Here is a 16,771-nt window from a genome sequence, read left to right on the forward strand (position 1 = left end):
TTGCAACCTATTGACATCTGATTTTATCTCATGCCATGTTCCCAGGGTTGTCTGCACTTTCACTGGTGGCAATAAGACCAGTGGTTCATGAGAAATAGGCAAGGCTAACAAGAGAGGAGAAGTTATGGGTACCCAGTTCCAACAGCTCTGCCTACCATGGTGGCCCAGTCAGCCAGGCAAGGGGCTCTTGGGGAGATGGTGCCAGGATACTTGTTCTAATCAAGCATTTCACGTACTCTCTTCTGAAAGTGAGCGATGAGGAGAGGATATCGTGTTCCTGGGATACATGCTGGCTTCTTTTCCAAAATACTAGCATTGTTCTGCTTTTTATGCTTCAGGCCAGTGGTGGGATCCAAAAATTTTAATAACAGGTTCCGATGGTGGTGGGATTCAACCAGTGGTGCCGCTGCACACACGCACCTCCAGTCCCTACTGGGCAGGGAGGTTGCTTTAGTAACCCCTTCTCGGCACTCAGAGAAGTGGTGAGAACTGGTTGGATCCCACCTCTGCTTCAGGCTCAATTCTTGAACTGTGCAAAGGGAACTCATCCCAAAATGTTTGCAACTTTTCTCCCCCAATTGTGGGTGTCATGTGTCACATCTTTCATAAAACGGTGTTATGAGGCATTCTGCTGTAAATTTTAGGCAGAAATTTAAAAGATCGTTGAATTGTGTAATTATTCATAGGTTAGAGGAGCCTATTTTGGGTTTTTTTGCTTCCTAAGTGGGTATGATTTACCATCAGTATTGTTACTCCTTCCAGTGTTGCTGTTGTTTGTTGTTGTTACAACGTGTAGAGATGTGGACCACTGCTCCATTGTATGAGGCATGAAATATGTACTACAAACAGACTCGACCCCACCCCCCACCCCCAGGAATCAAGATAAAAAGTTGCAGCCACTAAGTTGCAGCTTGCTTTGATCTTGGGTTATATTGTGCAGTGCTAATGTGCTTTTCTACATAGCCTGATATTTCGGGATTTGGTATTTGCTTCCTAACATATGGCAAAAATAAATAAAACAGGAGATGAATTAGACTGAAGCAATGGAGTGTCAGCAAAGAAGCTTATATGTGTCAGCTTTAACAGGTAAGCCATAAATAACTAAGCTGTCACTTCTTCTAATACCAAACTGGATGGTCCTGTGTGTCTCTCAATGAGGCAGCACAACAAGGCCACCCTTATAAGGAAGCGAGGGTTCTGCACATCCAGAGGACTTCCCATGTATGCACAAACATATTATTTATATATTAAGAAAAGGACACAGTCCCCACCTCAATAAACAACCCTACAAGCACAAAGCATGCTCATTACTTCCCAGGAACCACAGAATATTGGAGAACAACTGAGAATCAACTGAAGTATAAAAAAGAAAACATGGGGATGGGGGAGTTGGCCTAACAGTATGTGGGGGGCGGGGGCGGGGCGGGGCGGGGGGGGGAATTAGTCATGAAATGTGTGCCTTCCCTGCAGTCCTAATTCATTGTATCATCCCAAGGGTTCTGTGAACTCAGCAATCAGATAGTAGCTGTGCTCCAATGCTTAAACTGCTGAGGTTCAATATAATCAGGAAGCGTCTGATTGGGAACACCAGTCTTATCAATCTGCCACAGTGATATCATGGGACAAAGCATCAATTTTCTCCAGGGTAACTGATCTCTGTAGTCTGGAAATGAGCTGTAATTTCAGGGGATCCCCACCTCCCACCTGGTGGCTGGCATCCCTAACATCAGCAGGGTATAATGTCCTAGAGTTCACCCTCCAAAACAGCTTTTTTCTCCAGGACAACTGATCTCTAATGCCTGGAATCAGTTGTAATAGCAGGAGATTTCCAGGTTCCCCTCGGAGTCTAGCAACCATAAGGGCAAGGCAGGTACTTGAGAAATAAGAGCCATTATAATATAAATGCATCACTTTTGAGCCCACTACCTTGGAAAGGCCTTGAAACACTTAATTCTCATTATGCTGAAGGATCTTAAGTTGCCTTTAATAAAACACTGGTGCTGGAGCAAATTCAGGGGAAAACGCTTCTCTGGTCTTCCCAAATGAAAAGTGATACAGAAGATATGAAGTAATATAGCACTAGGTGAGCGTTCAGGGGATGGGCTTCAGTCTTGAGTCACAGGCTAATGTTTAGTCCCTTGCTATGGAGGACATAGTTGATTGATTACTGTTGTGGAAGATAGGTTGCTTCATCCTTTTTTATTTCTGTTGTCAAAAATCCAAGATACCTTGTGTATCTTTTAATTTTGTTAACAGGCTCTGTAAATGTGTTCTGTCTCTAAGACACTAGATGAGAATCCAAGGTGGCTCTAGTAACATGATGATTTAAGTAATTAACAACACAGGCTGGGCCTCTTCGCCTCTGCAACAGCTCAGGAAGAACTTCTTTCTCATTTCTGAAAGACCAGTGCTTGTAGTACTCTTGATTTCTTTCAGTATGTATAAATTTCAGCCTTCTCTGCGACAGTATGATGGTTTTCCTAGTCTGCACTGTACTTACAGGCCTACAAAGACAGAAGATCAGCCCTGCCCTTAGGAGAAATTCCCACATGTACTTAGGCTTTATCGCCTCTCCCGATGATCTGCCTTTCCTTGTGTCCCACCTCTTCTTCTTGGCTGGTCTTGTGCAATTCCTGGCCTAAGTTAACTCTCCTTGGCATTTACATATTTCCATGCTGTTATCGGGTTTCCCCATCACTCTTTTTGTTTTTTTCAATTCTTTCCTCACACATCACTCCTCTCAGCTCGCTAAGATGGTTTCTGCAAATAACTGAGCACAACACTGAGGACTGTGTATTGGTCCTTGACTTTACTTAGGCCAGCTTTTTGTAGCAGAGCTTTAATCCTGTAGGGTGTCAGCACAATGTAGCAGTTGAGTGGTGGACTCTAACCTGGCGAACTGGACACAGTGTGTAATAGACTTCTCTCTGTGATACACCTCTGAAGAAGCCAGCGACAGATGCAGGCGAAACATTAGGAACAAGATCCACCAGACCCAGCCACACAGCCCGGAAAACCCACAACAACTAACTGGAGAACTGGGTTTCATTCCCTACTCCTCCACGTTAACATCAGACTCTAATCTGGTAAACCAAGTTTGTTTCCCTGCTCCTAAACATGAAGCCTTCTGGGTGATGTTGGGCCAGTCACATTTCTCTCTGAACTCTCTGAGCCCTACCTACCTCACAAGGTGCCTGTGGTAAGGAGAGAAAGGGACTGTGATTATAAACTGATCTGAGACTCTTTAAGTAGAAAAAAGTAGGATATAAAATCCCTTTTCTCTGTTTTGCCAAAGTGCCCACCAAGGAAAAAACAGAGAAGTTTCTTGCTCCTTTTTCCTAACATGGCATCAGTTAATCCCATTGCTTTTTAATTACTCTTACTCAGTGAGTAAGATTAGTGTATCATGAATAATTTAAACATCACACTAAGCAGACCATCTGATCCAGTCAAAAGTAAGAATTTTCCCATTCCTAAAGAGAGGTAGCCGTACTGCATGAGTAAGGAAGAGGACAGCTGGTATTTTCATCAGCAGTATTGATTATGTTTCTTAAGGACAAATTGCGAGTTACATGGGAGACCCTTGATTTGATTACTGGTTGTTTGTATGTTTACTTTACAGCACCCACAGGGCTTCACATTTGAGTATAGAATTGGTAGCAGGGAAGGGAGTGCTTAAACTTTTTTCCCTTCACACCATAGTGCAGTGGGGAAATAATTGTTGGAAGACAGTGTCATACAACACTGCAACATCAGTTCTGGTTAGGTACTTGGAAGTGATGTTACCATACAGCGGAGTGGTCTAGGAATCCCCCAATGTCTATGGCATTTTTTCATGGAGTTGTGGGGAAATCCTAGAGTGCCATGTTGATGTTATGTCCTTCAGCTGGAAGTGATATTGTGACAGGCCACTAGATCTCTGCCCCCTCCCCCCCTTCAGATTCTTTCTAGTTGCCAGAACAGGGCTGGCTACCCTCTGTGTGTTGCAGAACTAGACCGAATTGGTATACTAACCTTTTGAAAAATCACCAGGGGACTCAGGGGCATGAGGTTGTGGGGAGCTCTGCTGGGACTGGAGATAGCCTTGCTGGGGTTTTTTGGCCTCTGTGATAGCCATGGTGGTGTGAAAGTCTTGGATTGGTATTTCCTCACTACAGCGTGGTAAAGAAAAAATCCACCATTTTAGAATTTTTTGAAATGTTAATTTTTGCATTTTTAAAGTACACAGAAATATATGTGTCCGTGAGAGAGAAAGGGTGGTGTATTATTAAAGTATTGAACTAGGATCTGGGAAAGCCAGGCTCAATTCCCATTGTGCCATGGGAGACTGCTGCATGAGCTTAGACTCTTTCTCAGCCGTATCTGCCTCACAGGCTTGTTGTGAAAATAAATTGGAAGAAAGAAAGCTGGTGTGTGCTACCCTCAGATCCCCACACAGGATAAAGATGGATTGAATAAAAAAAGAGGGTGTTCTGAATTATGATTACAGCACTAACCAGCAAAGCCAAATTCTGAGGAAAAACTCCCAAAATACACTGGGTGCATTAATGAGGAGAAGAACCACAATTTCTTAGGAGCTCCATTTAGTGGTTTCACTGCTGAGAAACCATGATACCTGCAATGGAAATGCTTACTGGAGCAACAATGTCTGCAACGTGCTCACAAATTGGTAAGTGCAGCTTGTTTCTTGCACAAAAGCTGCATTGTCTGGAATTGTCGTAAAACAAAAAAAGGGGGGGTTGCCATTTGTACAGATCTTGGCACTTGTACAACAGGAAAACAGGAAGTGAACTAATAAATATGTAAGTGCAAGAGTGCTATGCAAATGTCCATACCAGTTTCAGTATTCTTGTAGATATGCATCCTTTTGAGCAGCTCTTTGGCGCCACAGTCCATCAATGCATCCCTAACCCATTTCCTGTTTACATGCCTGCAATTTCCTGAAGAGAAATACAGTGTTACTGCTTAGTTGCAGAGGTATCCAGGCTCCTCTGTAATGGGCAAGCATGATCTGTTTCTAGGATTGTGTTAGACCAGTTCAAAGATGCCCAGATGATTCTTGCAAGCTCCATGGCCTGATCCCTAGTCTTTCTGCTCCACATATCAAAAGTGCGGCAGTCTGTGCATGGCCACAGAATCTATGCAAGGGCAGGAGCAGATGTATATGCATGAAACCACAATAATATTCATTCATGTATCAATTATTTATTTTCAGGATTTTTAAGCACTCTCAAATCATCCAGTCCTCCAGGGGCAGAAAATACAAAATCCAACAAGATGACAAAAATTCAATAATAGATAATCCACAAACAATCAATTAAAAGAGTTAACAACAGTAACATTCAACCATAAAGTCAAAACAATATCATCTTGTGGAAGGATGTGGTGCTGCTTTCTGAATATCTAGTTTAGACCACAAATGCCAAAACACAAAGTATGGGAAGTTTCACTGCAGTGATACCTTCAAACCAAGATTGCAATCTCAATGCCAACATACTTAGTCTTTGCTGAAACAGGTAGGCTCTTGCCTTGGCCTTCAAAGGAAACTACTGAATGGACATGAGGTATGCCTAAATTCCATTAAAATCAGTGCTACTTAAATATATAGTTAAGTACTTTAAAGTCAGTGGACAACAGGCACACCTAATTTTCTTTGCATCCTATCCAGTGTGTCCAAACAATTGGGCTTTGGATAGATAAAGCTCACATAGGAAAGGTATTCCAGCAGAGATGGGGAAAAACAGAACCACAGTAGGATGGAAGAATGGAAAATCAGACCAAATTGAATTTCTCTTGATGAGATTCCTACTCATTGTCAGGGAAAAGGAGTTCTGATGTATTCTTCCCAGTTGTTCATCGCAAAGATAATCCTTCAGCTCTGCCATCAATCCTCCTTTGGCTTCCCTTGTGTTTGCCTTTGCTAATAGCACTCATGTAGTCAGTCAGCCCCTACTGGAGAGAAAGTATTATTGAAAAATACTGAACTTTCAGTATTACATGCTGGGTTACATATTTTCCCTGTTGACACACATTCCTCTAAGTGCATACCACCAACTTTGTTATCAGTGCTTTGCTTGTTTGCTGGGAAAGGGCGGTAAAAGTGTATGGGTTACCCAACGCTTCCTTCCTTTCTGGGAAGCTGCGTGTTCTGACTATTACGCTACATCTCTGATAAGCCTCTTTCACAACAGACAGCAAAAATAGTGGACTTTGGAGGGGGGAGAAGGGGGGGTTAAGATTCTTTCACCCTTCCTTGGGCATTGCCCAACTCTTCAGTAGTAAAGCAAGCTGCCCTTTGATTACACATAGAACTAGGAACATGTTGTGGTTTATTATGGCACAAGAGGAGTAATGATAACACTAGAAGCTAGTTTCATCCATATCCATCTCAGGCCCTGAGCTGGGGGGGCAGGGGGGTGGGGGTGGGGGGTGGGGGTGGAAGAAACCAGTCTACCACTCAGGGTCAGTGTTGCAGTGTCACTGAGAAGCCATTTCCAATGCTCTACAGGCCAAAGTGGTGATGTTTATACTTTCCTTATTCTCTAGTCATGTGCAAAGTTTGCCCATCAGCTTTCAGGAATGCATGTCTGAATGTAATCATTCTATGTGCAGCGCTACCAAGACTAAGGGCTCACTGGCAACCAAGTGAGAGCAGGCAAATAAGTCAGCTTTCAAATGCCACTTCGTGGTCCTAGTCAGTAGTGAATCCTGCAAGCAAGTCTTCTACACGTTCTAGAGAGCATCTTATTGAAGTCAATGAGACTATGCCAATATCCACTATTCTATCATTTAGCACACTGCAACCAATGTAGACAAAGAGTAACACAATAAAGAAACAAGTTTCTTTGTAAATAAAGAATAAACAAGTTTCAATGTAAATTTCCTAATAGGGAAGGTAACAGGGCCAGGCTGTGGTCCAGTAGAGAAGCTGCTACTTTGCACATGAAGACCCTAGACTCAAATCACTGCCCCCCCCCATTAAAAAGGGATCAGCTGCTAAGTAATATGAAAGCCCTCCACTCAGACCCTGGAGAACTGCTGCCAATCAGGTTAGCCAGTACTGACTCTGATATACCAATGGTCTGACTCAGTAAGAGGCAGTTTTATGTGTTTAGAGGGGAGAGAGAGAGAGAAGCGTGAGAAAGGAAGTCCCAACAGTTTTAATAGACAGAGAGAGGAGAAGCAAGAGTAACACGCAAATGTGGGCAAACACAGCTCCAATTCCACTGGCTTCATCTCAGCTGGGGGTAAACACCTAGGCTTACTGAAAAAGATTAGGCTGTTTTGTATGTTGACTCACAGGTTCTTCAGGCAGTGCTGAGCTGTTGGTTGTTAGGGATTTACAGATTCAAACTATATGTACCTCAGGAAATATTTTACTGGATCTCCTAAAAGGTACTCATGGGGGAAGGGCAATGTAATTTGAATTTAGGGTATGGGGGAAATAATTTTAGGTAGGGGAAATGACTTTAGGATCTTTGCCACCTTCATTTTTTTTTCCTTTTAGAAACAAGCCTCTTCAGCTACTATTCATATGGTTACCGACCACCTGGAGGGACCTGGAGATATTCTGGCATTATAACTGATCCCCAGGCTATAGAGGCCATGTCGTGAAGGAAGACAGGATGGTCCTCGTAGGTTTATCACAGGTTTATTGACAGCTAACTAGTTAGAACTATTAACAGCTACACAGAAGCTCTCAGTGTAGACTCCTCTAAGTCTCATCTACAACTGCTTCTGCAGGGTCTGTTAACCCCACCCATTAATTTAAAGTCTTAAAGACACACATCACCACACAGATCACCACAGTTCTCCTAGAGAAGTTGGCTGTGTTGAAGGGTGTTGACTATGGCATTATGTTTGGGTGCTGTGTGGTTTCCGGGCTGTATGGCCGTGTTCTAGCAGCATTCCTTCCTGACGTTTCACCTGCATCTGTGGCTGGCATCCTCAGAGGATCCTCTGAAGATGCCAGCCACAGGTCTAGCTATCAGGAGAATTTCTTACATGCAACTATTCACAAGTAGACATCGAACAACACCCAGTGATTCGACGTGAAGAGGCCTTCCGACAATATATGGCATTATGCTTTGCTGAGATCTCTCCTTTCCCCAAACCTAGTTCTTCTCAGGCAGCATTTCAAAAGCTCCAGGAATTTTTTAACCCAAAGATGGCAACCCTAGCTATTAGCTCTACCAGGGAAAAGAGCAGTATCTATATTGTGACTGGTTGCCCCCCCTCCCCTGTACTGGAAGTAACGGCCACTTCAGGAGAGATGCATTGAATGGGAAATGTTTTTTTAAAAAAACACCTTCCCCAGTTATATGAATTTCTCCCTCTGTATAGAACTGCTTCTTAAAACATGTGTTATATGGCCCTACAATCTCTTGTGCAGAGTGTGTATACTAGAAGGCCCCAAGGAGTGACTGCTATCCTAGAATTGTGCTAGAAGGTAAAGGCAGGGTGCTATCACAAGGAAGGAATACTGTACTAAAAATTGCATTCTGCAACCAGAAACCAAAATTTTGGATTATGCAAGGACTATATTTGCATAAAATGTTAAACATTGTGCATACTTTGTTTTGCTGCAAATTTCATTCTTCCTGCACTTCAAACATGCAATGTTTTTGTTACAGACCTCCAGCCACAATCTAGAGAAGTCTATTTATTTCATTTCTAGCCCACCTACTCACTATTCAGCCAGCACAAAACATCCAGCAACAATGCAATTAGACTGGGATTACGGAAATTAGAGAACAATATAACAGACTTTTTTCCTGATAGAGCTTCAAGGGTTAGTGGGGGGAAAAACTCATCAAACTTGCAGGGTGTGGGGTAAAGAGGAATGTGTCCCCTACTGCTAGGCAGATACTAGAGTCTCACCAGAAAGAAAACCGCAAAGCCTTTCCACTATGCCTACACTAGGTCTGTGGTATGCAGTGGAAGAGGGTTCAGGGCAGCCTTGTGCGAACATTATAACAGGCTAGGGCCCCCAAGATGACCACCTGTACTACTGCAAGGAAGGAAAACAGTTTCTACCTCCTTGCCTCACCCTTGCCACCCAGAGGGAAGGAGAAAGAGTGTAAAACCACGGGGCTCACCCTGGACTTCAACAAAGGAGGGGGGAGAAGACTCCCTGCCAGCCCTATCACCATGGGCCAGGGCACCTACTTGGGCAGATCTTGGTGCAAGAGGTTGGGGGGAGGGGAGCTGGGCTTGTTGCCACCCCTCCACCTCTGGCACACCTAGGAAGCCACTACTGCACTATAGTGCTTTTGATGTGAGATGAATTTGACCTCATTGATTGATTCCGCAACTATCAGAGCCCTTTCTGATGTACCTTTCAGGAAGTGGCTGGTATCTGAGTCACCCTTACAGATGCTTAAGACTGACATAGGGCTTGCTTACACAATCAAAGATTATTATCCAAGGGTGGCTGTCTTGAAATAAACATGGCATTCATGAGTTGGCTGAGAGGAGAGCCCTAGATTTTGCCAACCTGGTGACTCTTTGGCTCATTTCAGTCTCTACCCTTTGGACATGTTTACAAAACCAGAGGTTGTAATTAGTAAAGTGTTTGTTACCCCATGGTAACTGAGGATGTAAATAGAAATAGGCTGAATGTAAGAAAAAAATTAACGTTCCCCAGTCTCTAAGACTATGGTTGACTTTCCTATTCAGGGAAGACCATAAAGTACAATCGTCAGACCAAAATCTCAGGTACATTGTGATGTACAGTATTATTGCAAATCTGCCTTTTTGGGTAGCTGTCAATCATTTTAAAAACCTGGTTCATGAACATTTAGAAATGCCTTTCTGTTTTCACTAAAACTTACTAAAACTCACATTCTAAAACTGACATTCAGTAGCATATATGAAGTTTTTTCAGTGTTGGTATTTTTTAAGGACTTCCTTGCCTTTAACAGTTGCACGGGAGACAGAGATTCACCATGCATCACTTTTTCTAGTTGCAATGAGGGACACTACGCTTCTTGTGCCAGCAGAGAAGAAGGAACCATGTCAGAGGAAAAGGTGGCAAGGTTACAGAGAAGAACAGGTGATGTTGTGATAGGTGAGCTTTATTGAAGTAATTCCCAGTGTCTTTGTACTCCACTGGAGTATGATCTATGTTGCAATCATTTCCTACATGTCAGCATCGTACTGACAAAATATAAACTGTAACATCTGACGGAGGAAGAAGAGATACACTTTTCACATGAAATAAACAAAGGATTCATAGCTAAGTCATGAGGAAAACTCCTCTGTGGAGTCTAGCCACATTCCTCACCAAGGAAGTTTGGAAAGATTAACTACAAAGGACATATTTCACTGCATTCTGAAAACATGCTTTAGATTCCATATGCGCGTACATTCTGTATGCTGTGTAGCATTCCACTTTCAAAAAATCACTGTGATGATAACTAGTGCCCAAGAAAGAGAGGCAGCATCGTACTGACAAAATATAAACTGTTGGCTGTTAAAGACAGGTAAAGACAGGTATGACATATGGATTTGTGGTACAATAACTGGTACACCCCGGGAAAAATAGTCAGGGTATCTGCAAAGCTGAAAGAGTTGAGGGTGTGGATGCTCTTCCTGAGCATCTTAGGCAGTAGGAATGATCATGAACAAACAGCAATAGGTGTGTGATAATTAAGCACCCACAGACGCTCCTCAAGGAGCAGTATTGTTCCTATTATTATTTATTATTATTACTGTAGCAGGTTTACAAGGCTATAGCCTAGGGTGTGTTCCCATCTCCCCTCAAAACTCATGACTCAGCCAGTTTAATGGCAGACAGAGTCACTTAAGAATATGGCATTGCCTATTTTGTGATGCCTGTTAAACTTTGTAACCTTTAAGTATTTCATGTCTTGGCTGTACTATTTTCCTATATAATGAATGTCAGGTAACAGGAGTTTTGTTTTAGGAAGTCAGCTAATAAAAATTTAGCCATGAGTTTGAACTTTCCAGTTAAGGTAGGCTGCAAGATTCCTTCAGTGGAAGATTCATGGCACCCATGTGTGAAATGTCAGTTAGGGTTCATCCCATTACATGAAGAACCCAGGCATGACATGCCAGATATGTATTGTGGCTGACCTCTTGGGGTGGAAAATGAAGTTTCACTATTTGGTGTATTCTTGGGAGTGTTTTCATCAAATCAAGCTCATAGCATATGTAGGTTCTTGTGTTTTGTGAATACTCTTGTTTTCAGGTAAGGAAATATGGGTTTGTTGCCACAAAATTTTGCTAGCTGCTACGATAACAGGAATTCTTCTATAGTAAGTACTTGTAGAGTAAGTGAGGAATCAAGTCACACACTTTTACCCTTTAAAAAACAAATAAAAAAGTGCTGAAGCTAAAAGAATAGTTGGTTTTTATACCTTAATTTTATCTACCAAGGTTCTTCTGCCCCTTTAAAATCCACTTCATACGAATGTGTTTTCTACAGAAGAACAGGCAGATATAGTTATCCTGTTGCTGCTGTCATTAGCAGTGCAGTGGCAGTGGGTCTTCAGTTTCCCTGTCCCAGTCTTTTGGTAGTGGCCACCACCTTAAAAAAATTAACCAAATATCATTAAGTCAGTATAACTTTATTGCAGAGAGAATGATGAAGGGTGGTATTTAGACTTGCACACACACATTTTTAGGCACCCAGGAGTGCTTCTGTTCACCATTATAGCATGTCTTTGCCTGTGTCTTCTTACCAAGTGTTGGTATTGTCTTACAAGGTTAGATTTGCTGGTTTGAAACTGGTGCTGTTGATCTGTTCTCAGCTGGTTTGATGTGGAATCTCTAGTTTGACACTATTCTGGTAGGCTTGGTACAGAAGCCTGTTGTTCTGCTTGGATTCTCTGGTTTGAAATTGATTACATTGAGCTTGTCACACTTAGGCCTGTGGTTCTTCTGGTATTTTTCAATTTGATGTTGGTTCTGTTGGGCTTGTTTGTTCTGTTGGCTTTTGACCAGTAGCTGATTGGTCTTCCATGTTTGTCTATTGGTTTTTTTAATTGGAGAAAGCACAGCATTCCTCCTCCCCCCCACCACCACCACGTGCCACCCCAAAGAAAACAATCAAGACAAGGAGGATGGCTGGGGGGAGCCTTGTTCAGTGGCTCATAAGATTGGTCCCCTTGATACAATGTAGATGAAATTTCAGGGGTCTTTGGTAAAGCAGGACTACGTTCGCTGAAATTTTGGTATAACTAAACAACCACACCAGCCTCCCAGAAAAATTGCCCTTAGGAAACCATGAACTGGGGAAAAAATTGAATTCCTAAAAAAAAACCCTGAATCCAAATACCAAAACAGTATTAGGAACCTGAACAACCTGGAATACCAGTATTTATTCCCTTCCCAAAATCAGAATCTAAAACGTGTTAGATTTTTTTAAGATGCATATTGCTAAACCTGACCTGGAGGGACTTGCATAGTAAACACCTGGCAAATGGCTTTCCTTCTTCCAGAACAAATGTGCAGGCAGAAAGGCAGCTACTCCTTCCTTCCTTCCTTCCTTCCATCCTCCCTCCAGGGCCTTTTGCATTCTTTCCACCATAGAGCCTATACACATGACTGTCAGGTGCCTCTTTCATCACCCTGTTTAAAATGCTGGTGAATCAGACCTATTACTTTCTCCACCCCTTCCTGCACTCACTGACCAAGCTATGGCTTCCCTCCCTCCCAACCGTCCCTGACTTTGGATTGCATGACAGCCTCACTTTCCAATTAAAGTAGATTTCCTCTTCACCTGCATTCCTTTGAAGCATCCAAGTTTGGAAGCGGAAGGCAGACTCACAGGTGAGTCACAAATAATGAGCAGGTAAAAGCATTGTGCAGGTTTCCTCCCTGAACAGCCCAACATGTTGCAGCTTGCCAACCAGCAATACACCTCCCTGGTTCAGGACACAAAATGCGGGCTTTGGGATCTCAAGCTCAGGGGGCAGGCGGCTTTGCTCTGCAGCATTCTCCCTCCCCTAAGAGCAACTTGTCTCCAAAGTGCACCAGACACATCCATCTTCCTTCGCTGTCCACATTCCCTGAGGGCTGCAGGCACATCAGCAACATTAATAAGCTCCAGCACTTTGCTTTGCTTTGCACAGAATATTAGGTCCTTCCAAGTGGATGATTTCTTGTTATTTAACTCACATGAAACTGTACATTGCAATGTGATTATTGTGGTTGCCCTGGACAGACGTAGTGGTGATACTTGGTGTGGCACTTCCAGAAGACTGTCCCTGGCCCCAGGCTTATAGTAACTAGCAATGCCTCCACATTGTCCTGTCGGTCTAATTAACTAATCCAGGCAAAGAATTCTGGCTCACAATTCACCAGAGGACCATTCTTATTGCACAAGCTGGAATAAGAAAGGAGGATGAGAATTAACAACAGGAAAGCAATGGGAAAACAAGATGAAGATGCACTCATGAACAATGGTAAAATCCAGCATCCATAAGATCATAAGAAAGAGCCTGCTGGATCAGACCAGAGTCCATCTAGTCCAGCACTCTGCTACTCACCATATACCTTTGGGAGCTCACATGCAGGATGTGAAAGTAATGGCCTTCTGCTGCTGCTGCTGCTCCCGAGCACCTGGTCTGCTAAGGCATTTGCAACCTCAGATCAAGGAGGATCTAGATTGGTAGCCATAGGTCGACTTCTCCTCCACAAGCCACTTTTAAATCTATCCAGGTTAGTGGTCATCACCACCTCCTGTGGCAGCATATTCCAAACACCAATCAGGCATTGAGTGAAGAAATGTTTCCTTTCATTAGTCCTAATTCTTCTCCCCAGCATGTTCAATGTATGCCCCCTACATCCAGATGTTCAGTGGGGAAAGCAAACCTGAGAAATTGGAGTATCAGGTGACAAAATGTTGGGAACTTCTCAGATTTGCAACTATTTAGGCTTCAGCTGGAGATGGCTTGCAATTTGGCTGATGAGAGGTGGTTTACTAAAAGCCTCTAGTAGTCCTACATATTTTTCTCTGTGAATTCAAGAGTTCTTCAGTAACCAATTTAGATCTTGTTGAGTGGGACAACACATTCAGCAAGGTTCATGTGTACAGAATGCAAAATGTTAGTATATTTTCAACACCATTTGTTGTAATAATTTCCTTCCTTTTTACTCTTTCTTTTTTCATTTCTTTCTTTTTTGCACTACAAAATCACTGTAGTCTGTCTCAGACAAAGATGTGAGTCATGTTGTATATTCCTCTGCCACAGAACTCAACATTCCAGATCATTGTAGAATGCTCCACTTGGGTCCTAGGGCCTACCTAGCCCTTCTTTCACCCCTTCCCCCAATCCGATTGAAAGTATTGGTGACAGTCATTCAGTGAACTATAAATGCTCTTGTATCAAAGTACCATGTTCAGTAATGCACAAAATAATTATTTTGACAAAGGCAGTTTATAAAAATGAATGATAATTTTCATATTCATTTGGGACTATATTGTTGTATTGCAATAATTTTTGAAATCCCAAGGTGACCAATCTCCAGTAAGGATGAATAGATTTAGGGGGGGAACTGAGATGGAATTTGGCAGACCAGTGGTAAAGTTGCATAGGGTCTGGCAGGAGGCGGGCTAACCACCTGATGAGTCTGCATTTGGAGTCAACAACCATAAACCTTTGTCAGAGTGGCTCTGTAGATCCCAACATGGTAGATCCCAACATGGCCTACCTACCAACCTGTTTACATCAGTAGAATGGCTGATGGCTGTAAAGCCATGTCAACTCCCTTTAGCAGTAATTCTCAAAACTATTTTGGAGTGGATTCTGAAAAACCAAGAAGCTCTATGCTACCTTCCCAGTCCATAGTGTATATTTTACATTTTTAGTATTCTTAAAATAAACAACAGGGAGCCAAAGTGACTTGCTTTTTTCTTCTTGCCCAGCCACTCTCCCTTTCCCCTTCTGTTTGTCTACCTGCTGGCATCGCCAAATGTGGGGAGATGCAGGCATGCAGAGGAAGTGAGCCAGAGCCAGCTCTTTTTGCACTGCTCCCATGGACTGCCATCACGTTTTCACACAGCATCTTGTCTTGCTGCATTAACCTAAGGTGCTGCCTAAACATATTTTTATTCTGTCTGCACATATGCAGGCAATGATTCTACCATTTGGAGGGGGGTACCGCTTCAAGGTTCTGTTGTGAAGATTTTTATGGTGTACGTGGGGCCCACCCAAGGCTATTATATGTATAAATAGTATTAGTAACAGGCTGTATTTCATGGTAGTTTCATGCACTAAGCAGAGGGGAACACAAATCTGCCACTGAGTCTTGTCTCCCAGATTACCCTGTTCCTCATCCTCCCTCCTAGTCTTGTAACCCATCCACCAGAAACCTATGACCTTTCGAGTCACGACATATAGTTTCAGAGCCACTGTCCTCTAGGTAATAGATCTATTCAATTTTTTTTTCAGCATTTCATCCTGTCCCTTCAATTTAAAATCCTTTGTCATTTTTCTCTCAGATCACTCTGTCAATATCTTAGCTAAATCACAGACTACAGCTAACCTTGGACAAGTCATTGTCTTCGTTTCCCTGTAAAATGGGAACAGCATGATCAGCTTTATGAAACCTTTGGAGAAGATAAGTGAAGTGAAGAAATGGAGATTTAGGGAGAAGGTGGCTGCTAAATTTAGAGTGAACAAACAATACTACTTAAATGCTGTTACACAAACTAAGTATGCTTTAATAATGCTTGGAATCTCCTCCTACATAGGGATAAATTGAGGCATGGCCCAATATTACCTAGAAAGTCAATGGCAGAGTTAAGACCACAGGACTAATTTACATTTTACAAAGATCTTGGATCCTCTATTCAGCTGACACCAAGACTTTTCATCAGGTGCACGCTGGGAGTTTTCATGCTCACAGTGATTTCCAGGTGTGTGTGGACTGATTCAGATCAGGACTGTTGGAATATAGACAGAGGATACTTAAGCCCCCTCTTGCTGCATGGCATGGTCCCCATCAGCATCATTCCTGCATACTTGGGAACTGAGTACTGAGCATGAAACTCCCATGTCTGTCAGCCACCCAGAAAGGGGCATGAAAGTTTTAAATTGTGTAAATTGACCTAAAAGGGGCTGTTTTCTCATTCTGTGTTTTGGTATAATCTTCTTTGGAAGAAATCTGCATTAGAGCTTCCATCATTTTCAATAGGAGGCAGACAGCAAATTTACAGGCTCAAGATGTCAGGATGTCTCCTATTCTGGAAAAAAAAAGCAGACAGATAGCTGCAGCTGTCTTTTTAGTCCTTTGCTTCCTAAATAGTACGTGCAGTGTCTTTTTTGAGACTTGGAAAGGAGCAAGTAAAAAAAATGTGGGCAGTTGTGCTCATCAGTTGGATATAGCCACCACCAAAGAGTGTTGATAGCATCATGCTGCTATTTGGACCAATTGAAGACAATGTATCTTTAGTATAGTTGGCAACTAAAAGCCATTTGGTATATTTAAAAGGGGCCTTCTTTCCCTGTAAAAGTAATTCCAAGATATAGGAGCAGTTCCAGCAAAGCAATTTGTTGGATGAAAGAGAAAATGTATGCAACCTGGAGAGTATGGAATACAATGTTTAAATGGGGGAAAAAATAGCTACCCTTGCTTTTTAGAAAGTGCCTAAGGTGTTTCTAATATAGTATCAACAAACCAAATAGCAATCTACTTCTGCAAACTGTATACCCTCTCAAGGAATTATTGAAATAAACAACTGCCAAATGCACATTTACCTACTATCTAGAAAGAACACCTTTTTAAACAATTAAATAAACCA

General features: G+C 42.5%; 1 long non-coding RNA gene across 2 annotated transcripts in view; it reads right to left on the bottom strand.

The window, feature by feature from the left end:
- Positions 1–5,230: 5,230 nt before the first annotated feature.
- The window catches only part of LOC125433809, a 48,752-nt gene continuing 37,211 nt past the window's right edge, over positions 5,231–16,771 (bottom strand). Inside the window, exons 1-3 of one of the 2 annotated variants that reach the window (XR_007244672.1) lie at positions 13,144–13,237; positions 11,382–11,551; positions 5,231–5,952 (exon numbers count right to left, since the gene is read on the bottom strand). This is a non-coding gene — a long non-coding RNA (uncharacterized LOC125433809). Of the gene's footprint in view, positions 5,953–11,381; positions 11,552–13,143; positions 13,238–16,771 lie in introns of those variants that run through there. The other variant, XR_007244671.1, reaches the window with a different exon arrangement.

This window comes from Sphaerodactylus townsendi, linkage group LG05, assembly GCF_021028975.2.
Source record: "Sphaerodactylus townsendi isolate TG3544 linkage group LG05, MPM_Stown_v2.3, whole genome shotgun sequence".
In the NCBI taxonomy this organism is placed as follows: Eukaryota; Metazoa; Chordata; class Lepidosauria; order Squamata; family Sphaerodactylidae; genus Sphaerodactylus; species Sphaerodactylus townsendi.